Genomic DNA, 23,560 nt, shown 5'->3' with positions numbered 1-23,560 from the left:
CCGGCGGCGGCGGAGCTCGGCGCGGCGAGTCACGTGATGCGTTGCCAAGGCTACGGCGCAGCTGCGGTCAAATGAAGGTCAAATTGCTGGCGACGGCAAAACTCGGCTCGATTGGGTTAGTAACGCTTTCGCTTTACAGCCATCCCCGCAAGCAAGCAGGGCCGAACGCGAGCACCAACAGTGACGGTACACTAAGAAAGAACAAAGACAGGACATTGTACTGTCTTTGTTCCTTCATAGTGTGCCGTCACTGTTGGCGCTTCATCTTTTGAAAAACCGTCTGTCTCAATGATTCATTTTCTGCTAAAACAGCACAAAAATAAAAAAGTAATAGTAATAAGTAATAATAAAAAGCTGTTTTATTATTACACAAAACATGTTTTGTTTAATTTTGAGGACTTATTACTAGATGTACAATAATATGAAAGGTAAAAAATATCAGCTGGACTCTAAAGTTGGAAGACAGACGCCTCCTAATAAGTAGGAGGCATTGAATAAAGTTTACTCACCTACAATGCAGAATCAAGCGAAGAAAAGCAAGAGTAGATGACAAGTTTCCAAAGCGAGCGAGAATCTTGTCTGTCTTCCAACTTTAGCGGCCAGCTGATATTTTTTACGTTTTATATTATTGTACATCTAGTAATAAGTCCTCAAAGTTAAACAAAGCATGTTTTGTGTAATAATAAAACAGCTTTTTATGTGCTGTTTTAGCAGAAAATGAATCATTGTGACAGACGGTTTTCCAAAAGATCCACCTGAGCGAGCCACCTGAGCACCTCCTATTTATATAGGAGGCGTTGCTTTATTGTGGTGGTGGCGTCGAGCAGAGGTAGAACACCCGGCTTCTAATCTGAAGGTCGTAAGTTCAAATCCTCCTCCAGTCCACATTTTCAGGCATGGAGTGGCGCCTGACACCGGCAAAAAATATATATATACATATTGCAACACCCAGTGGGGCTATAGACGTTTTCACAAGCGCGCCTCCGATGGCCAATTCTACCTCTCCAAATTTTCGATTGATGATTTAATCGCGATTAATCGGTTGATGTGGTACGAGCAAAAACAGGAAAGCAGGCACTGCACATGAGGGTAAGATTCTTGGCACAGCATACTGTTTCATGTGCCACCTGAGCGTGAAGCTGCCTGCTCATGAATGAGTGAATGTTTACCGTGGTTTCTTTAAGTTGGCAGTTAATTTTAGTTCGTTTAGTTATGCGTCATGAGTGCTGTGTTATAGTACCAAAGACGCATGGATTTTGTCCCCTTTTGTAGATAAGTAGGTGTGAAACTATAAAATATATATTGTTGTAGTGCCTGAGGTCAGCGAAGCAAGGCAACTAATGTTCTGTGTTGTAGCTAGACTTATTTGCTTTGAGTTCACATACCGTTAACACTTTACCTCCCGAGTTATCTGTGATAAATAATTTCCGAAAGTCAAGTTCTTTCTAAGTGCTTGCTTGAATTGGCAAATTAAATAAATGCCTGGAATACACTCAGAATATTGTATTTATTTGCAGAACACCTATAAAGATGTGTTTAATTCTAGAGAGAGTTGGCTTCCCTATACTGCTTGAAATTGGCTTTTTCAGCGCCAGTAACGTGAACAAAAAGTTAACGTCCCAAACACAACTTCTGTGGCCCATGAGAGTTGTGATGAAACCGACTGTCACGTAGAATCACATTTAGTCATCTAGCAGGGCCCTATTACGGCACACGTCAAACCCAATATCACAAGGAGTGCCATACCGCTTCAACACTTCGCTGATATATATATATGTGTGCGTGTGTGTGGCGGGGGGCCCTCTAAGGTGGTGACCAGCATAGCGCGTGCACTCACACGCATATATATATATATATATACCGGTTGCCATCATATGGGGGCCCCCCCTTCAACTGAAGGAAGACTTTAAGCCCTGCAGTAGGTATAGCTCTCACAAGTAAGACAGGACCTAATAAATAAACGACAAACCATGAAAGTGTCAAACTCAGACCAGATAGAATTCGTTGAACTGTCAAAAGTGATCAACAAGAAGAAAGTAAGGGATATTCGAAATTATAAAGTGTGAAAGGTTGAGGAAGCAGTAAAATATGGATGCAGCATGAAATCAGTGAGAAGAAAGCTTGGCATAGGACAAGGCAAGATGTATGCAATGAAAGATAAGCAGGGTAATATCATCAGCAATTTAGATGACATAGTAAAAGCAGTGGAATAATTCTATACTGGCCTGTACAGTACCCAGAGCAGCCAAGCTACTTTCATTCGAAGTATTGATGAACAGGATACAGAGTCTCCTTCTATAACTAGCGATGAACTTAGAAGGGCCTTGCAAGACATGACCCGGGGAAAAGCGGCTGGAGAAGACGGAATAACAGTTGATTTAATCAAAGATGGAGGAGATATCATGCTTGAAAAGCGTGCGGCCCTTTATACACAGTGCCTCACGACTTCAAGTGTACCAGAGAGTTGGAAGAACGCCAACATAACTAATTCATAAGAAGGGAGACGTTAAAGAATTGAAGAATTATAGAACCATTAGGTTGATTTCAGTAATGTATAAAATATTCACCAAGATAATTTTCAATAGAATCAAGGCAACACTTGACTTCAGCCAACCAAGAGAACAGGCTGGTTTCAGGAAGGGATATTCTACGATGGATCATATCCATGTCATCAATCATGTAATTGAGAAATCTGCGGAGTGCAATCAACCTCTCTATATAGCTTTCATAGATTATGAAACAGCATTTGATTCAGTAGAGATACCAGCACATAGAGTTTCTCACTATAGTATGAAACTCTATGTACCAGCAGTCATAGAGACATTGCGTAATCAAAGAGTACAGGAGGCATACGTGAATATCTTGGCAAATATCTACAAGGATTCCACAGCTACCTTGGTTCTCCACAAGAAAAGTATAATGTTACCTATCGAGAAAGGGATCGGGCAAGGAGACACAATCTCTCTAATGCTATTCACTGCATGCTTAGAAGAAGTATTCAAGCTCTTAGACTGGGAAGACTTAGGAGTGAGGATCAATGGTGAATATCTCAGCAACCTTCAGTTTGCAGATGACATTGTCCTATTCAGCAACAGTGGGGACGAATTACAACAAATGATTCAGGACCTTAACTGAGAAAGTGTAACAGTTGGGTTGAAGATCAGTCTGCAGAAGACAAAGATAATGTTCAATAGCCTGGCAAGGGAACAAGAAATCAGGATCGCCAGTCAGCCTCTAAAGGAGTACGTTTATCTGGGTCAGTTACTCACAGGGGACCCTGATTATGAGAAGGAAATCTACAGAAGAATAAAATTGGGTTGCAGTGCATACGGCAGGCACTACCAAATCCTGACTGGGAGCTTACCACTATAGTTGAAAAGAAAAGTGCAATCATTGCATTCTACTGGTGCTAACATATGGGGCAGAAACTTGGAGGTTAACAAAGAATTTCGAGAACAAGTAAAGGATCCGCACAAAGAACGATGGATCGAAAAATGCTAGGCCTAACGTTAAGAGACTGGAAGAGAGCGGTGTGGATCAGAGAGCAAACAGGGGTAGCCGATATTCTAGGGCGGTGAATGATGAGCGGTGAATGATGATCATAAGATAAGGAGATGTCCATCACAGTGAGGTCATACTAGAGTCGTGCGTCGAGTCCAGTGGCTTGAAGGAAGATGACCACAGCTTCGCTGTTGGGTTCTTTATTCTATGCTGTTGGCGTCAGGCCAAGGACCGAATGCAATCTCGTCAGATATTGGTCTTTTAGTCACTCGTTGAATAGTAGAAATGTGGCTCTGCCGTTCACGCGCGTACGCTGGGCAGGAGCAAAATATGTGCTTAAGTGTTTCTGGCACTTGGCAGCGATGGCAGTTGGGACCGTCCGCAAATATCTCACTAACAAACATTTTTGCAAGTGAAGCTCTGCTGCGTGATGCGTTTGTCGAGCTTCGCTAACAAGACTTTCCATTTGAAAGTGTTTTGACATCTTTTCTTTTGTCCGCCATGACGCCCAGAAAAGCGTCATCGCTGTTGACATCAACGCAAGACAAGCAGACAAGTTCGATTCGTCAAGTACGGCTAGCGAGTTTTACGGCAGTGTTTCGTGTTTTTATAGTTTTAACAACATTTGTGAGCGAAACCTTGTGTGCTTGGGTTGACGGCTAATTGCTTCCAGTCGTACAGCCAGTGAAAGAATGATCCACTCCTCTCAGCTACACGGCGGCGACCAGAGACAGCCTCTGACAGTGATCGCAAAACTTCATGGATATATTGTAGTTAGCAGCAAAGTTTTGCAACGTATGCGCAAACGTGACGGAGCAGTAGATGAAGGGTGTTTGATCATGCCAGCTTGTTTGGGGCACATCGCCGCACTCAAGGCCCGCGTAAGCTGGCGCGAGAGCAATTTCGTGCTTGGGTCTTAGAAAGCGCGATAAGTATCAATTTAAGAATGTTGTGATAGAAAGACAGAAGTAAGGCCGATAATTATAAGTGGAGGCTTTGGCGAACTCTTCTGTATTGCGTCATCCGCAGTGCGCAGTGTTGCTGTAAATGAACGGATGCTATGAGCGTCTGTAAAAAAGACTATGCACAGGAAACAAGAATCTTTCTGTTTATTTCAGACTCTCTTGTACATACTTTTTTCATTAATGTTTTTGCATTCGTAATCCACCTGCGTGTGCTCTGTATTAGTCTTTTAATAAGGTGCTTTAATATTTTATGTGATCTATTCACAAGAAAGCCCGAGAAAGGGAGAGCCAGGCGAAGTGATCCTGCCTGAATCTTATTCTAGTGAGTACTAGTAAGCCCAGCTGAGTATAACTATGGTGATTCTGAGTCCAAATGAGCCCTGCTGACTGAAAGTTTGGCGAGTCTGAGCCCGAGTGAGCCCTTAGCAAAAAAAAATATAATTTGTGAGTGAGTCTGAATGAGTTCTGTTCATTTCCGACCTGTGGTCTGCAGAAGGTTGTTTCGCGAAAATAGCCCAATCTGTAGTGCACGAGAATGTAGGTAGTGCGCGATGACATATCTTTTCACACAAGCAAGTGTCTCACTGGAAACAGTATGGTTTCTCTTCCGCGTGGACCCTGCACACCAAATTTGGTGCCCACTGACTTCCCTCTCCTGAAAATTAAAAGCCTAGCTCAAAGGTCACAGTTTTCACATGTTTGCTGCAAGTAAGCACGAATAGTGGAAGGTGTTCGACTTGTACCTGGAAGAAACATTCCAAGACATATTTGCCAAGTGTAAGGAATACTGGGAGCCCTGTATTGCTGTGCAAGGGGGCGATTTCAAAGGTGACAATGTTTGAATGTACATAAATAAATTTATTGAAAACAGAGCTAGTCTCGAAACTTTGATACCACCTCGTACAAGCCAATTATAGAAATTGCCAGATTGTTAATTCTGCACTAGATGCATCAGCGTTAGCGAGGCATTGAGGAAATAGTCTTGATACATTGTCCAACATGTTGTTGCTGGGCTATCAAAAACGCTGACACTTACAAATTAACCTTACAAATGCCTAGTGTTTACACATCCCAGGTGTGTTCTTGCCATGCGCTGTTTTAACGCGATAGCGTTAAGGGCGGCCCCGTGTGTCGTGTCGCAGATAATCCGGTCTCGGCGTTGGTGCCCGCGGCCGAGAAAATCGTCCCCAACCACGCAGGCCCTCCAAATATATTTAGGTATGCCACACCATTCTATCATTAATGTTGCTCATATTTTGTCTTGCATGCTTGGCAAAGCTATTCCTCGGAATTTTCAGAATGACAATCCACAAACAAATGTCATGAAACAAAACACCCACAGCGCATGCCTTTTATGTTAAATCTTCTCAGACTGAAATATTAAAAGTACGAAACAAAAACGGAAACCTGAAAATTATGCTTGGCGCGGCTGTGCAATATCTCCGGGATCGCCCCACGCAAGAGGCCGCGTTTCTACCAGAAAGCTCGCCCTCGTGCATAGCGTTCGCCGCCAGTGTTTCCCGGTAATCATTACGGTTGCTTAAGCTGCAGTTGTCGGGAAGCGTGAGAAGCAGTCGGGGATCTTTGAATACTATCGCGTTCCACTCTTAAAAGCGAAGCTTAAGCATCCTCCGAATTTTTTTTCGCAAACGCACAGATAACAGTACCTGAAAATAAGTGCATAATGGGTGGGTGACTGTTGGATTTTGTGCCATGTTTTGTTTTGGTTTAGGAATGTTTGACACACAGTGCTTTTCTTTTATTGGTGTGCTAAAAGGTGTGCCAGGATAACGGATGTCAGTTGCATGATGAAATGAGTAGCCTTTGTCAAAAGTATACAGGCCGCGCTGCGCCTTCACCCCCTATGTCTTTCTGCTCGGTGGTGTGGTTCCTGTGGTGCTCCAAATACACCAGACCTCTTGAGTAGTGAGCGTGAGAATTTTTTTTCCAATCTCGAGGGCGTTGTGACTTGTAGCATACCACAGAAACTCCCTTACAGCCTGTAGTAAGCCTGGTGGTCTGACAAATGAACCCGTATTACTTCTGACAAAGACTAACGTGTGTGTTGCTGGCACAAGTTGTTAACAAAGCAACGAGAACATTTATTAGCAAACGAAGCATTGCAGCTCTTTTCACTTATCCATGTTTATATGTACTATCTTTACTACCTTTGCACTGGCAAACAAGCTCTACATACTTCAGTGTGACCACAGAGGTTCAGAGGAAGCACAAGACGAGCGATCAACAGTGCTTGAACAAGGGGTGTCTCAATCTAGACTACTACTACTAATACTACTAACACTAATACTACTAACACTAATACTACCATTGCTACTAAACTACTACCAACCAATATTTTGACAAAGGGACTAATCTTCATCGAGGCACTGACAAAGGCAAGTTCTTTTCAAGAAATAATAGGCGTTTCTTATTTGATCATCTTTAATCACTTCTTGTATGCTTCAACATATTGCTGTGTTAGGAAAGGCCACGTTTCGATGTTTTTCTCTTTGGCATGAGTGAAGGCTGGGGGATGCTACAGAAGAGCATTGATTGCACGAAAATGGAAGTCCTGCTTCAAGGTGACACAGTTTTTTCTTCTTGCTTTCAGGTCATGAAACAGCGATATTAACATGAAGGGAGCCTGGAAATGTGTCCATCTTACAGCTTGACAAAAGCGCACCACATGTACAGGAAACTAAGTGAAGGTTTCCAACTGGTGATCTTGTATCTTGTCAAGAAATTTTTCTTTGAAGAGAGCCTGCTGTACGATTGTAACCTTCTGATGTCCTGAGGAGTAATCTGCATTAATTTTTGTGCATCAGTCATGAAAGAAGGGATGAAATCAAGAAATTGACAATTGCAGGGCTGGAGTGGCAGGCACAGAGAAAGTGCATGAATTGGAGGCCACCTGGAGATGTTTTTGTTTGCGTTTAAGAAGCTGACATTTGTGCTGCAGTGGACTTACTGGATGACGATGGTGACACTGTTTGTGTGATTGGGGTGCACAGTGTGCCTGTGATATGTTCTAGCATTGTGCATGTTTCATGATATATTGCAAAAGTGTGCTTATAAAACTTTCCTTTTTTAGTTTGCTTAAATAATGTTCATCAAGAGACCATCTTCTACGGGTGTTAAAGAAACCCAGGTGGTCAACATTAATCTGGAGTCCCCCCACTATGGTATGCTTCATAATCAGATCACAATTTTGACAGATGAAACCTCCAAATTTTAAAATAAAGTGTGGGAAGTGTTCTACTTTGCTACTTTCTGTTGTTATTTCAGTCAGGCGTGACAAGTCGTGGTGGCAGTTGTACTTGGACAGGCTCACGACAAGTCTTCTTTATAAAGCTTGGCTCGGTTAATGTAATGACCACTCGGTTTGGTATTATGTGAGGGGTGAATGATAAAATACCAAAAAAGCTTAAATTTATGCCATGGTAATGGAAAAAAAGTATTCACTGTATATCATAAAAATGTAATATGAACAGACTTTGTTGATTTGGCAGATAATGTCATTCCGTACTGCCTGCACAGGTACAAACGGGTGCAGAAGACATTTGCACAGGCGAACAGTTGCGATACTTGAAGCAAATGGCTGTGTTGTACTGTGTATCGTGTTCAAATCAAGGGAGTCTCACAGCTTCGAAAATGGAGGGACCTTTTCCACCAGGCTATCGCCATAACCTGTCCCAATCGCGTACCTTGTACTCGATTACCTTTTACACTAGGACACAATAAACATGCCTTGTTGCTGTCCGGAGACAAATGCCAGAACATTTCGTAAACGAATATTAATTTATATTGTTTCTTTGTTGCTGTTGTTGCATCTTTCTTTTCCCCTTTTTATCCCCAAGGCCTGACACTGACATCTGCATGCACTCATTGTCACCTTTTCTTTCGTGAAATGTGGCAGTAATACTTTAAATGTTGTTACATTAAAGACTTAACTGGCATTCTTTTTTTTTCGTGATAACAGTGCATTTCATTTGAAACTTGTTTTATGCTGTATGCAAGTCATACAAATTAGGTCATCTACCTTACAGAAATGCAGAATTATTAAATGTCAGAGATGTGTACATATACCTTAACTATAGTGTTACCTACTGCTGAATGCAATGTAGTATACGATGATAGTATGTAAAACCCGCTCAAATTTTGTAGTACCTGGATGTTCTCCTGTCTACAATGGTCTCTATGTGCACTCAAGGTGCCTGTGACAGCTTTTTGCCTAGAAGACCTCCACGGTTTTATTGGAAAATAAAGGTCCTAGTTTTGATGTAACTTGTCGCAATGTGACCTTCATTGACAACTGACAGCAAGTTGACAGGTACTGTGTCTTGCTCAAAACATGTAATTTTTGTTTATTTGTGCAGACTTCTTCACCATATCTCTTCAGCTGGAGCTGTCCCCTCAAGAAGACCTGAGCGAGAGAGGGGATCAACTGCAGGCTCCCGAGTGCAGCAACAGCACAACTTCCCACGCAAGCAAGAGAAAACGCAAGAAATCACGCAAGTACCCGTGCAAGTGCAGCTACTGCGACAAAGTGTTTGATCACAAAGGCAGTATGGACAAACACCTACGCACCCACACTGGCGAGAGACCATTCCCCTGTCAGCTTTGTCCCATGAAATTTACGCAGAAACAGAGCGTCGTGCGCCATATGCGAACACACACAGGCGAGAAGCCATTTCACTGTTGCTTCTGTCCAATGGCGTTCGCCAACAAGTGGGATCAGAAGAAACACGAGGAGATACACACACGGCGGGCTCCTCACATTGTGTCCCTGAGTGCACCGTAGCAATGGTCATGTGGTGAGTGATAGAAAAGAGGGTGTGTGAGTGGCATCCATTGCAAAATGTTAAAAACATCTGATTAGAGACAAAAATAATAAAAGTTGCAGACATCAGAATTTATATGGTAATTGCCAACAAGATCATCAACTTCTGTACTTAGTTTCTTAACTGTCATTAGCACACCTGTTCCAGTTGGGCAAGTATGTATACGATGACAGTCGGGCAGTGGCGCACCGACGGGGGGGGGGGGGGGATTCGGGGGTTGTAACACCCCCCCCCCCTGAGGCCGACTAAACCCCCCCTTTTGTTTAACCCCTTTTCTTTCCTTACGCATTTGAGTGCTGCAACTAAGATGTAAGACGCGCAATCGTCTGCACATTCGCAAAAAGCGCCTTTTTTTACAATTTCCCGTGAAGAAATCGAAATTAGTGCTGTTTAGATGGTATTGGCAAACTGTCAACCCCCCCCCCTGGCAGAGATCCTGGGTGCGCTACTGCAGTCGGGCCTCGAGACATATTCCGTAAGGGTAAGTACACATCTAATTAATTCATCAGTGTTGCTGCAAGCATTTGCATTGACCATGTAATGCTGTTGGTCGAAAGCTAGTTGAAACAAAGCGTGTTTAGATCCTTAAAGAGTGGCATAGAATTGAGTAGATTTTGCTCAAGACTCCACATAACTGCACATTCTTACACAAGTGAGGAGTAAAACAGCTGTTGACATTGGTATGACCCTGTAAGCACTTTTTTTTTCTTCTTGAAATGTCTTGCAAGCAGCCACCACGAACTAACACAAATTCCTACCAACGCACATCATTGAATGTATACCAAACACAAGTTCCACTTGTACTACAGCCTTCTGCACAACTGAATTTTATGGTCCCAAATGAAGCATTTTATTCTGACAAAAAGGGGCCTTGATTTGATTCTTTTTTTAAGGGATATCTTCAATCTTCCCTTTCTCCAGAACACTTCTAAAGCATTTCAAACCAATTTACTTCATAATTTAGGCGTGCAAACCTAAGCAATATAGATGTATTTTTCATTGCCACAAATGATAGTCAGAAACAAGGAAAATTCTTTCTATTACAGTCCTTTAAAATCAACTTTATGCAAAACAAAGTTCAGCACGAAAGAAATTTTTTCACCCATTCTTCCTTTGCCAGGGAAGGTTGCGAAGTGTGCAAAATTTCGTGAAGCATGGAACGGCGCACAGTGCTTTGCCACACTATTCACACCAGGCCCTGCACGAACCACAAGTAAACTGACAGTGGGAAACGCCACCTTTGAAAAGCTCCTGCCTAGTGGCATCCAAAAAGCACAATTTCATGAATGTCGTCTTTGAGCACTGACAAAGTGCTGCCATCTACATTGTAGGAAAAAAAACTTAGTGTACGCACTCTGTTCGTCCAAAGCAAAGTATACCAGTATATTGTGTTGCTGAGCTAGGCTTGTCCAGAAGTCTTAAAGGGGCCCTGAAACACTTTTCAAACATAGTAAGAAAACATTGTCAATCTGTTAACGAGGGTCCTGAGAACATGAGCCAAATATTATTGCACTGCATGCAGCAGGGAATTTACAATCTCCTGTCAAAAACGGTGAAATATCGCTTGCTCTTGCTTCCGCATTGTCATGCAGCAGCATTACAAACAGCTGGACCGATAACAACTATTGGCTGATTTTGTGATGGCAAGAACATTCTCAGTAATACAGTTGTTTCTCACTTGAGTTAAATAAATGAAAAATATAATTTTGTCCTGTTTAACTTCGACACTTGGTTGACCCTTTCTTTTTTCAGCATTTGACATTCTGGAATGTGCCTCTCTCCTCGATTTTATTGTTGCTCTTTCACACTGCAGCGAGGAATAGGAGCTATTAACCCCCAGTGTTTACAGCTGCTTCAAAACACATGCCCAAGTCTCGGGCGACAGACTCGCGTGCACAGCAGCCCTTCACACTACCTGCTTCGCAAACCCAGCTTTCTTCTGTCCTGAATTCTGGCACTTAGCGCAATCAGGTGGAGAGCGCAGTAGTGAAGTTAGATGGCACTTGGACGCAGCCAGCAGATGGTGACAGCGACACAGGTACTCGCATTCCTCCTCATGTATAAGGTGGTTATGGCTACTTTTATTTTTTTCCTTTATGACTACTGCTACGTGTTTCTTGCATGGACAAGAATGGCACGTAACCCCCCCCCCCCCCCCCCCCCCCCCAAAAAAAAAAAGAAGAAGCATGCACAAGAATCATTTGATACTATTTTCATGTTCATACAACATCTACAGGTTGCCTAACCGACCATTTTTGCAAGTTCCTGCAAGTGGCTACACTTGCAGAGTCTGGCTACCATGTGGTCAGATCCTGGAATGAATGTTCATTCGAAACTGTTTTGACACCCCGTCAGGTAAGAAGACCTCGTCTTCAAAAAAATTCGGCCAAAACTCGCCTAAAATGACTATCAAAGCACGCAAAAGCATTCTGTTGAAATGAACCAGGGCAGAGTGAGGCGGCACAACGAGGCTCCACTGCTTTATAGAACACGTGACGTCACGTGCCGAAGGCGGAGCCCGATTAGCCAGATTCCGAGAACCTGACGTCACTCGGATCCACAGCACCCGCCTAGGGCAGAGCGAGCAAATGTGCCTCATCACACACTGTCGGAAATAGATTGTCCTGTTTCGCCTAAATTGTCCTGTTTCGCCTAAAGTCCCTCCATCCACGCGCCAGCGCCGCTTTTGCTGGTCGGCGAAAACGCGTACGTAAGGCCTTTAGTTTCGCCTTGCTTGGTACAGAGTCTAATGTCCCATTTTATCGGGGCTCTTGGTAACATTATAATGTGCGCTAGAATTGCGGCTCTATTTCTGGGTGTTTCGCGAAAACGGCTAGATAGAAAGAAAAGTGTGGAGGTATTCTCGGGCGATCACTATCGGCGACAGCAGACCAATAATGGCAGGGCAAAGCCACTGCAGAGGCGAACACTAGTGATTTGGGCCAAAGACGATTCAAGGCACCAGCGAGTTCCCGCCTGCGACGCATACGCGCCCTATCGCTCAAATTCTATATGTGCACCAACTCATCATACGACCGCAACTTCATCACTAAATACTTTTTTGCAAGTGAAGAGTTGCTATGTGGTGTAGAAGGTTTTTAGCTGGGCTTGTTGGTGCACACATGGTGGAAAGAGGGCCCGATGTTGAAGAAATAAACTGAAGAATGGTGTTTAGCTGGGCTTGTTGGTGCATAACATGGTGGAAACAGGGCCCGATGTAGAATAAATAAACTGAGGAAGGATTTTTAGCTGGGCTTGTTGGTTGATTTGTTTGGTAAGGCTTCGCTAACACGACTGGGGGGGCCCATTCGAACTGTTTTGACAACTCGTCCGCGAGCACGCCCAGAAGAGCTCCATCGCTATCAGCATCAAACAGCGCAAGTTTCGCGGCATGGAGAAAGGAAAAAAACTCATGTTTCGCTACTGTTAACCCAACGCCTCCTATAAAGTTTATTTAGGAGGCGTTGGTTAACCATAGCACAAGTTGATGGGTGTTCTGTGAAATTGGTTCTTTATTCTGTGATAGCACGGGCCGCGTGACCATAGTTTCGCTACAGTATACTAGAATACCTTGTACACTGTGCTTCGCCTCGCGTGGTTTCGCCAGCGGAGGTGGTGCGCGTGTTTTCTCGCCAGTGAATTTGATTGTTTTGTGTTTTGCCTCTTTTAACCGTCCAGCAACATTTCGCATCTTTGTCGTCGTCCTCGTGAGTTCAAGATGGGAGCGAAACCTCGTGTGCTTGAGTCGTGCATTCAGTGAAAGCATCATCCACTCCACAATACAGTGCCACTTAAGCACACGGCGGCGACCAGTGACAGCGATCGCACAGCTTCGCAAAGTCGCGTTCCACGACAGGACGCGCATCTTGTCTCTGAATCTGCTTGATTGAGAGCCCGCTTTCTCGGCCTTCCGAGAGTGGTTGGCTACATTTTAAGTGCTCCTACTTTTTTTTTTTTTTTTTTTTTTTTCTTTCTATAGGTATGCTTCTTGACTTTTCAGGTGTGCGAATGCCAGTCTCCGGTCCCGTCAAGGGTCGGCTAGCCGCGGTTTTTACTAGCAGCTTCCCCGTGGTGTTTATGGACTCCCTAAATGAAGCCATATAGCCCGTGGCGCTCGTCCCTACATATGGTGGAGCCATTCGCCAGTTTATACAATAGTTTCCACACATTTCCTTGGTCTTCGAACAAAATCAAGTGTGTTGGCAGTACTCCCCTCGATCTTCGACGCCGTTATTTAACTTTCAATCCAAGCATTCCAAAGTAGTAAAAAACGCAATTGCCATGTCGTGCCTTAAGTCTTCTCTCACCACATCGTGCATGCACAAAATGAGCGCCAGTTTTAATGCACAGGTCCGGCGCCTATTAGAAGCAGGTTATCCTAGCGTAGCAATGGCCATTGTGGCTGCACGCCTAAACAAGTCGATTTCGCGGGGGACGGACGTGATTACAGAAAGCAGTAATAGCAAGAAAAGAGTCGTGGCTATTCCTTACATTCATTCAGTAGTCGCACAGGCTTAAGAAAGTTGCAAGTAGATATAATGTTAATGTTGTTTTTACTGCTCCCAATAAGCTAGGTAAGATATGCGCTGCCGTGCAGAGGAAAAAAGGATCAGGTCATAGGCAAGAAAAGAACAGATATTTGTCCAGTGAAGCACATCAGGAACAACAATTTTACTGACTGTCATATGGGTGTGCTATATAAAGTTCCCTTTAGCTGTGGCCATTTCTACGTAGGGCAAACAGGGCAGTGTATCAATCAGAGGCTAATGGAACATGAACGGTCGTTCACCGGTGGCTCGCCTTCTAATCTTTCCTTACATTGCCAAGATTGTAACTGCATGCCCGAGTTAGATGAATGCGCGATATTGCACAGACATAAGAATGAAGATATGCGTCTCATGGTCGAGGCTTGGCATATCAATAATGGTGGAAGTGCGTGTGTAAGTCAGCCTTCGATTACTTTGCATAAGGAAGAGATCAAATGGGTAATCTCACGTAGACTGGCACGTGTAACCGATTGGCACGTGGTGCTACCATTCCAGAGCATGTGCAGATGAGTTTTGTACGTGTCTTCTTTCTTTTTTCGCCTCAGTGCTTCCTTCAGTTGATAGCTGGCATTCATGTTGTCCACTTCTCTTGTGTCCGTGTCTGCACGCCTTACCTTTTTGCATTATGACTCCTTACCAACTAGCTCAGCTTTCTGTCGTGCTAAGCTTTTGTGTTCAACTGTAAAAATTTTAGACATATTGATAAAAGGGGGGGGCAGACATAAAAATTTGTGTTAATTTTTAACAAGATCATTAACTTTGGTACTTGGCTTTTTAATTAATTGCAGTTGAACCTGATTGAAACGAACATGGATGTAACAAATTATTAGATATGATGAAGACATTTATTTCAATGAGTATTCTACCACTGTAATGAAACACAATGCTATGACGCCGCATGCTTTCAGACCAAGACTTACTCCATTTCAAGTTGCCTTGTGAGAGGGCCACGAAATAATAAAACAGGAAAATCGCCCTGCCTTATGCCATTTGACATATTGTATAATTGGGATGTGAATGGACAACGGTTTCATTGTAGCACTCGTGGAGATGGCAGATGTAGCAAATAAGCGCATAACAAATGGTGACACTGTTGTTTTGGTTTGCAATATTTGTCTGGCAGGTGCTTTTGCTCATTGGTGTGATAAATTGTGTGTTGAGATAATGGATATCAGTTGCGTAGTGTAAAATGGGTGCAATGCTTTACCTTTACATCTTTATATGCTTTATCTTTACATTGGCATACAACATTACCAGACATTAAGCTGACCATTTTTTTGTGTGTGTTGCAGCATTTTTGCGAGGAGGGTTCAATAGAAAGTGTCTACTGCTCTGAAAAAAAGAAAAGTGCTGCTCAAAGATGACCCATCATTTTCATTTCAGATCATGGAATTATGGCAGTAACATGAAGCGATTCTGAAGATCTGTTCATCTTAGAGAAGTTCATCGTAAGAAACAAAAAGTGACAATGACATCAAGAACTTGAAGGGAAGGGCAAGTGGTCTCTTGAGGAAGTTTGTAGGCTCCCTGCCCCATGTACAGAATTAATGTTTGGCTCTGGTGTTTGTGAGATCATTCCCTGATTTGGCACTTTTATTCACCTTATTGAAAAAGTGCTTAGTGCTCGTTTGTGGGCACTTTTTCTGATATTATCACCTTTTATTTGTTATCTGTGTCATCGCCATCTCCATCCTGTTTCTGCCACTGCTGTTGATTTAGTTAAACATGTGTTGGTGCTTGTTTATCATTGAGCATATGCAACAAATGAGGATTCAGGTCATGGTTGAAGAACATGATTGTGACTTGATATGCCCTTGCATCACGCATTTTCAACATATATTGCGAAAGTGCATTTTGTGAACATACATTTTTATTTCGCTTTGTTTCATTATTACATTATTTGTTAGAGGTTGTTAGAACTTCTAGTGTTCTCCCAGGTTATAATTTCTTTCAGCTGCATTCAATTGTTTTAGCTCTGCAAAACTAAACATATTGATTGAAGTTTGTGCCCCATTTTGCAAACGAGATATTTTCTTAGAGAACAAGACAGTCTTTCCCATAAATAAACATTTGTTGACATTATTGAACAGACATTATTGAACATCGCTTTGTCTAAGTCCCCATCACCGTGATTATTGCTGCTGTTCAAGCTCTGCTAGGCAACAAACTTATGGGTACTGACGTCCTCTGTGCCATCTGTGACATTAGACCTCTCTGTACATTAATGCTTTTCACGACATTGTATCATGGCGCTGCACACCATGTGGTGCAAATGAAAGAGCAGACAAGCTGCAGCGACGCTCTCTTTTTTTCAACTTCTTTTTCTTTTTTTCATAATTATGGCTGCCGAGTTGCAGTTGCGGCTGTTACACCTGCACGGTACTTGAGAGTATATTGTGCATTGCACGGAAACAAAGTTGATATGGAAAGTATGGAAAGATGACAAAGTTGAAGTGCCTCATTGACAATTGACTGCTTTACGACGGCAAGCCACATTGCTTGCTTGCATGAGAAACCAACAGGTGCCTTGTGTTTCTAAGACCTAGTAATGTTTCTGTTTGGTGCAGACTTCATTGCCGTACCTCTCTGGCTGGAGCTATCCCTTCAACAAGGCTTGAATGAGGGAAGGCATCTGCTGCAGCATCCCGTGCACAGCGACACCGCAGCTTCCCACCCAATCGAGGGAAAACGCAAGCACCGACACAAGTGCAGCTACTGTGGCAAGGCGTTCCAGCAGAAGAGCAGCCTGCACAAACATCTACGTGTCCATACTGGCGAGAGACCATTCTCCTGCCACCTCTGTCCCAAGACATTCACGGAGAAACAGGGCGTTGTGCGCCATATACGAACACACACAGGCGAGAAGCCATTTCACTGTTGCTTCTGCCCAAAGTCATACGGAGACCCTTCGGCTCTGACAAGACACAAGGCAACGCATGCACGGCAGGTCACTTCTAATGTGTCATTGAGTGCGGGGTCTCCGTAACACAACCCGTGCAGTGAGCAATGGAGGAGTTGGTACAGTGACTTCCAATAATTTGACCTTGAGGGCACCAATGCAATCAATTAATTTGACTGGGCGATCAAAATGAAGAAGAGGCAGAAAAAACTATCAAACTCAGTGCTGTTTGATTTGGCAGTATTGCCAGCTTCTAGCACGCCCCCGAATATAACACTCAATTTGGGCATATAGCAGACACTATGTGTAAGTTAGTGTCCATCAATGTAACTCTCGGAGAGTGCCTTATCGCTATCTATGGGCCACAGCTTTTCCATGATCAATCGCGTGTTTATACTCCACATTTATCGAGCTAACATGGAACCGGATTCATACGTTTTAGAAAAAAAAAAAAACGGGACAGAAAACATACTTACCAGGAAAACGTATGATCCCAGGTCGATAAGAAATTTGGCAAACTCAAGTATAGTTGACATATACATAAGACATAGTGTTGCGCAAATCATTGGGGCACGAGACATTGAAACACATCGATGGGGACTGAGCGGCCTGAGATGAGCATTGTCATTTTCTATTGTGTGATGTTTTAAGACGGCGACTGAAAACCAAAGAGAACCTAGCTAGTGGACAATGCCAAAATACGATGCCACCAGAGCGTGCTCACTTGCGCTGCCTACAGCAGGGAATGGCTGCATGTTTGGGTTAGCGTGCAGTATGCTTCCAATGGCACTACTCCACACACACGCATACAGTGAAACAGATAGGTCAACATGCTTATCGCAATAGGGTTAGCAGCGATAGCTGTGAATGCTGACCTGCCAAATTCCGCGAAGTATGCTGGTACCAGAAGCGGAATGTATGCGTGTCGACATTCTCATGTGACAACGGCAAGCGAGCAGTGTGGGGAAGCTGCTGTGGCAAACACCTACTTGTTTTCGCCTTTTATTGTTTACGTGGGATCTAGCAGCCAGAAAATGTGTTCTTGTACATGGAGGTGTCGATTGATTTGGCCTCCCTCCTCAATTTTCTAGCCTCCGGGTTAGCTCAGATAGTAGAGTCACCACCTTGCAGATGTGTTTGTCCCGTGTTCAGTCTCTGGGCCGGGACGAATTCTTCATCACTTGTGAAGCTTTCTGATAAACCTGTATGGATGACAATTTTGAAGGGATACTTAGAAAGAAACCTTGAATCCATTCAAATTAATGATGTTTCCTTCTAAATTTTGTTTTCAGTCTCCTGACTGAAAAAAACCTCGTTATAACCAAGTTGCATCCGACCCGAAAATACTTTTGTGATGTCCAATATTTGTTAGAAATGTGTTATTCATTGCACACTGATGTCGGGGGGAAAAATTCCAAATTGCTTCATTATATCCGATAATTGGTTATCTCTGCATTAGTTGTTGTGAGGTTTGACTGTACTACAGGGTTAAGTATTCACAAACTTCCATTTGATGAACTTCTCTCTTAACTGCTTCACCAGTTCATTAGAGTGTTGTCACGGATTTTATAACATTTCTTCGTACTTGGGAGGCTTTAGCGCAGAAAGAATTCTCAAACGTTGCTAAGTTGAGCCTCTGACTCGTTTGGAATGCAATGTAATCCTCCATTTTCAATAAATAGTTAACCAGACTCGAGCCCTTGTCAATATTCATGATGTCAGGATGGAGGCTGTTGGTGGGCATGGGGTTTTCTACACAAGTCACTAGAGGGATACCTAGTGCTAATGTTCCACAGGAGCAGCAAGGATGGCAGTTCGACCGACATGGAAATACTAAGTGTATTTCCTAAACTTCATCCTTGCAGCTTCAACATTTACATGTGTTTACATGTAAATGTAAACATGTGTTTACGTTTACATGAGTTTTATGTCCACCCCTCATGTAATGCCTTCGGGCACTTAGGGTGAAATAAATGAAATAAAATTCGCAGTGATTATTAATGTGTGTTGAGACGTGTTGCCTTCGTGCATTTAGAAAAACGTGATTGCTTGGAAATTTAGTAAGGTGAAGTGGTAATAAATAATACAAGAACATCTGTGTACACCCATCATTCTCATGCTAGCTGAATAATAACAGCACCAGTGTTTCCTCCGGTAAATACTTTGGAATACTCTACGGTTCCAGAAACTTCAAAGTGGCATTGGCACCCGTCTTTTGTTTTACTGTCCCTCCTGGCTTATGCCGCCTTCTCTTTCGGTAAGTGCGGCCTTCTTGCTTTAACAGAAGCATTAATTTTATTACAGCTTACCTTAAGACGGCCTTGAAACATTTTGCTGTGTACTTGAGCACAATGAAATGAGGGCCATTTGAAATTTTCAAAAAGGAGAATATGAGCAGAGATCATATGAGTGGAATGTTTACTTTATTCAATTCCATCCTAAGCTCTTCTGTCCCCCTCAATGGGGCTAAGGAGGTCCAGTCCGGCCTAGCCTTCCTTCCTGAAGCACTGGTTATGTATGTGTGTCACGGTGTAGGTATGTTCACCGCAGCGAGTTCTTGAACTTGTGAAATAAGACCAAATTTTGGAAAAAAACACTGAAGAAGAAACGCTCTCTGTTGCACGCGCACAATCATACTTTATAAGTCTTCAAGAACAGAGCACATTTACGAAGTATTAACTAAAAACACACTAGATATAAAGTTGCAAATTATTCAAAACTACACAGATAAAACATCAAAGTTCACGCATCACCCTGTTTAGACGTGGAGTGTTCGAGCACATCAGAGGCTTAGGTAATGCAGGTGGCGAGTGTCCGCTGTGACTAGGGCCTTCCAAGGGAGATGGCGTCGGAATGTATTCCAGTAAGGTAAGCCAGGAGCATAGAGGCTGTGGTTGGTGCTCCGCTGGATGCCCCACAGACGTACACCAGCTCTACACTTTGAGCCATAGGCCCAGGAGCACCAGGCATAGGCAAGAGCTCAGACCAATAGTCTGACAGGCTGCTGCCTTCTTCTCTTCGCTTCTTCTTTCACAATGGTGCCACTTCTGCATTCCTCGCTCATGCCACAATGGTCTCCGAACATTCTTCTTTTTCGTTAATGTTTTTTTTTTTCTCTGCCATTGCAGGATCACGCATATCTTCGTCGTCATCATTGTCATCATCTTTTGTTTGTGATGGCAGCACGTGCACCTCGTGACAATGCGAGACAGTGTTATTTGGCCATCACAAATGTAAACATTTTGCCATATGAACTCTCTGGCGAGTTCTTGCCTGGTGGGATTTGATCTTGTAAGAAATGTGATGCATGAGACTTTGTGTGATATCTCTCATGGATGCCGATTTTATTGTTGCGCTCACACGGAAGACAGTAGAGACAGAGCAGTGCATAACAAGTGGGTGACAGCGCTGGAGGTAGTGCTGGTGTCTTCTTTTAGTTGGCAATAGTTGTCACACAGTGATTTTCATCATTTGTGTGCTAAAGTGAGTGTCGAGGTAATGGAAGTTGGCTGCGTGGTGTATGACATGCATCACCGGCAGAACTTGTTGACAAAGCAACAGAAACATTTCGTCATCATCACCAGCCTGTTTATGTATGAGGACGAAGGCCTCTCCCATCGATTGCCAGTTACCCCTGCATTGTGCTGTCTCACCCTGTCATATGCCTGCAAGATTCCGAATTTCATCAGACACCTAGTTCCCTGCTATCCCTGACTAGCCTCCCCTCGTCTTGTTGCCCATCCTGTAATTGTAATAGGCCAATTATCTGGCCTATGTACTCAATCTCCTGCCACACCTCCATTTCTTCCTCTTAATTTCAGCTGCAATATCTGCTAACCCTGTTTGCTCTCTAATTCACGCCACTGTCTTCTAATGTTGCACCTATCATTTTTCGTTTGCTGCTTGCTGCACAGTCCTTAATTTCTTCTAAAGCTTCTTTATTAACCTCCAAGTTTCTGCCCCATATGCTAGTGCCAGTAGAATGCAATGATTGTACACATCTCTTTCTTCAAGGATAGTGGTACGCTGCTGACAATGATTTAGTAATGCCTGTTGTGCGTGTGCTCCAACCCATTTTGACTTTCTGTAAATTTCTTTCTCATGATCAAGCTTGTTTGTGAGTAATTGGAGATTGTTGAGAGGCCTTTGGCTCTGGCATATTTTGAAGTAGGCCGATGATGACAGAGCAGCTACAGTGCTCCTATTAGTGCCAGGCTATGTGCCTGGGTTGTTCAAAACATGAAGTTATCTCAAGACTGGCGTGTTTAATACGTCTTCTGCAGTTTAGTATACACAACGCTCTAATGATGCCAGCTTGCAGACCAAGACTTACTCCATCTGCAGTTTCCTTGTGAGAGGCCAACCCACCCAAATAATGAAACAGAAAAATTGCCCTGCCCCATGCCATTTGGCGTCGTGTGTAATTGGGATGTGAATGGACAACGGTTTCATTGTAGCACTCGTGGAGATGACAGATGTAGCAAATAAGCGCATAACAGATGGTGACACTGTTGTTTTCGTTTGCAATATTTGTCAGGCAGTGCTTTTACTCATCGGTGTGATAAATTGTGTGTTGAGATAATGGATATCAGTTGCGTAGTGTGAAATGGGGGCACTGCTTTATCTTTATATCTTTATATGCTTTATCATTGGCATACAACGTTACCAGACATTAAGCTGACCTTTTTTTTGTGTGTGTTGCAGCATTTTTGCGAGGAGGGTTCAATAGAAAGTGTCTACTGCTCTGAAGAAAAAGAAAAGTGCTGCTCAAAGATGGACCCATCATTTTCATTTCAGATCCTGGAATTATGGCAGTAACATGAAGCGATTCTGAAGATCTGTTCATCTTAGAGAAGTTCATCGTAAGAAACAAAAAGTGACAATGACATCAAGAACTTGAAGGGAAGGGAAAGTGGTCTCTTGAGGAAGATTGTAGGCTCCCTGCCCCACGTACAGAATTGATGTTTGACTATGGTGTTTGTGAGATCATTCCCTAATTTGGCACTTTTATTCACCTTATTGAAAAAGTGCTTAGTGCTGGTTTATGGGCACTCTCTTTGATATTTTCACTTTTTATTTGTTATCTGTGTCATCACCATCTCCATCCTGTTTCTGCCACTGCTGTTGATTTAGTTAAACATGTGTTGGTGCTTGTTTATCATTGAGCATATGCAACGAATGAGGATTCAGGTCGTGGTTGAAGAACATGATTGTGACTTGATATGCCCATGCATCATGTATTTTGAAGGTATATTGCGAAAGTGCATTTTGTGAACCTACTTTTTTATTTCGCTTTGTCTGTTTGAATATTACATTATTTGTTAGAGTTTGTAAGAACTTCGAGTGGTTTCTCCCAGGTTATTATTTCTGTCAGCTGCATTCATTTGTTCTAGCTCTGGAAAACTAATCATATTGACTGAAGTTTGTGCCCCATTTTGTAAACAAGATATTTTGTTGGAGAACAAGACAGTCTTTCTCTTAAATAAACATTTGCTGACATTATTGAACATCGCTTTGTCTAAGTCCCCATCACCGTCATTATTGATGCTGCTCAAGCTCTGTTAGGCAGCAAACTTGTGGGTATTGACGTCCTCTGTGCCATCCGCGAAATTAGACCTCTCTGTACATTAATGCTTTTCGCGACATTGTATCAGTGACGCTGCACACCATGTGGTGCAAATGAAAGAGCAGACAAGCTGCAGCGACGCTCTCTTCTTTTCAACTTCTTTTTTTTTCATAATTATGGCTGCCGAGTTGCAGTTGCGGCTGTTACACAAGCGCGGTACTTGAGAGTATATTGTGCATTGTACGGAAAGATATAACAAAGTTGATATGGAAAGTATGGAAAGATGACAAAGTTGAAGTGCCTCGTTGACATTTGACTGCTTTACGACGGCGGGCCACAGTGCTTGCTTGCATGAGAAACCAACAGGTGCCTTGTGTTTCTAAGACCTAGTAATGTTTCTGTTTGGTGCAGACTTCATTGCCGTACCTCTCCGGCTGGAGCCATCCCGTCAACAAGGCTTGAATGAGGGAACGCATCTGCTGCAGCATCCCGTATGCGGAGACCTAACAACTTCACTCACAAGCAAGGGAAAGGGCAAGCGACCACACAAGTGCATCTACTGCGGCAAGGTGTTCAAACGGAAGAGCGACCTGCACAAACATCTACGTGTCCACACTGGCGAGAGACCATTCTCCTGCCATCTCTGTCCCATGACATTCACGCAAAAAGTGGCCCTTGTGCGCCATATACGAACACACACGGGCGAGAAGCCATTTCACTGTTGCTTCTGCCCAAAGTCATACAGAGACACATCAGCTCTGAGAAAGCACAAGGCAACGCATGCACGGCAGGTCACTTCTAATGTGTCGTTGAGTGCGGGGTCTCCGTAACACAACCCGTGCAGTGAGCAATGAAGAAGTTGGTACAGTGACTTCCATTAATTTGACCTTGACGGCACCGATGCACTCAATTAATTTGATTGGGCGATCGAAATGAAGAGGCAGAAAAAACTACCAATCACAGTGCTGCTTCATTTGGCAGTATTGCCAGCTTCTAGGACGCCCCCGAATATAACATTCAATTTGGGCATATAGCGGACACCATGTGTAAGTTAGTGTCTATCAATGTAACTCTCAGATAGTGCCTTTTCGCTATCTATGGGCCACAGCACTTAGTCTTTTGCATGATCCATTGCATGTTTATACTCCACATTTATCGAGCAACCGTGGAACCTCATTCATACGTTTTAGAAAAAAAAAACGGGACAGAAAACATACTTACCAGGAAAACGTACGATCCCA

General features: G+C 43.2%; 1 protein-coding gene and 1 long non-coding RNA gene across 3 annotated transcripts in view; one reads left to right on the top strand and one right to left on the bottom strand.

Annotated features, from left to right (window-relative positions):
• Positions 1-23,560, top strand: part of LOC119431585 (zinc finger protein 782) — a 63,826-nt gene that overhangs the window by 30,231 nt on the left and 10,035 nt on the right. The window lies entirely within an intron of this gene.
• LOC125941122 (uncharacterized) overlaps positions 1-23,560 on the bottom strand; it is a 44,249-nt gene that overhangs the window by 17,073 nt on the left and 3,616 nt on the right. The window contains exon 2 of the long non-coding RNA XR_007464156.1: positions 22,746-22,909. This is a non-coding gene — a long non-coding RNA (uncharacterized LOC125941122). The remainder of the gene's footprint in view (positions 1-22,745; positions 22,910-23,560) is intronic.

The sequence above is a fragment of the Dermacentor silvarum genome, chromosome 10 (genome assembly GCF_013339745.2).
Source record: "Dermacentor silvarum isolate Dsil-2018 chromosome 10, BIME_Dsil_1.4, whole genome shotgun sequence".
NCBI classification, from domain to species: Eukaryota; Metazoa; Arthropoda; class Arachnida; order Ixodida; family Ixodidae; genus Dermacentor; species Dermacentor silvarum.
Note: the sequence above shows the minus strand (reverse complement) of the source record. Positions and strands in the feature narration are given on the sequence as shown.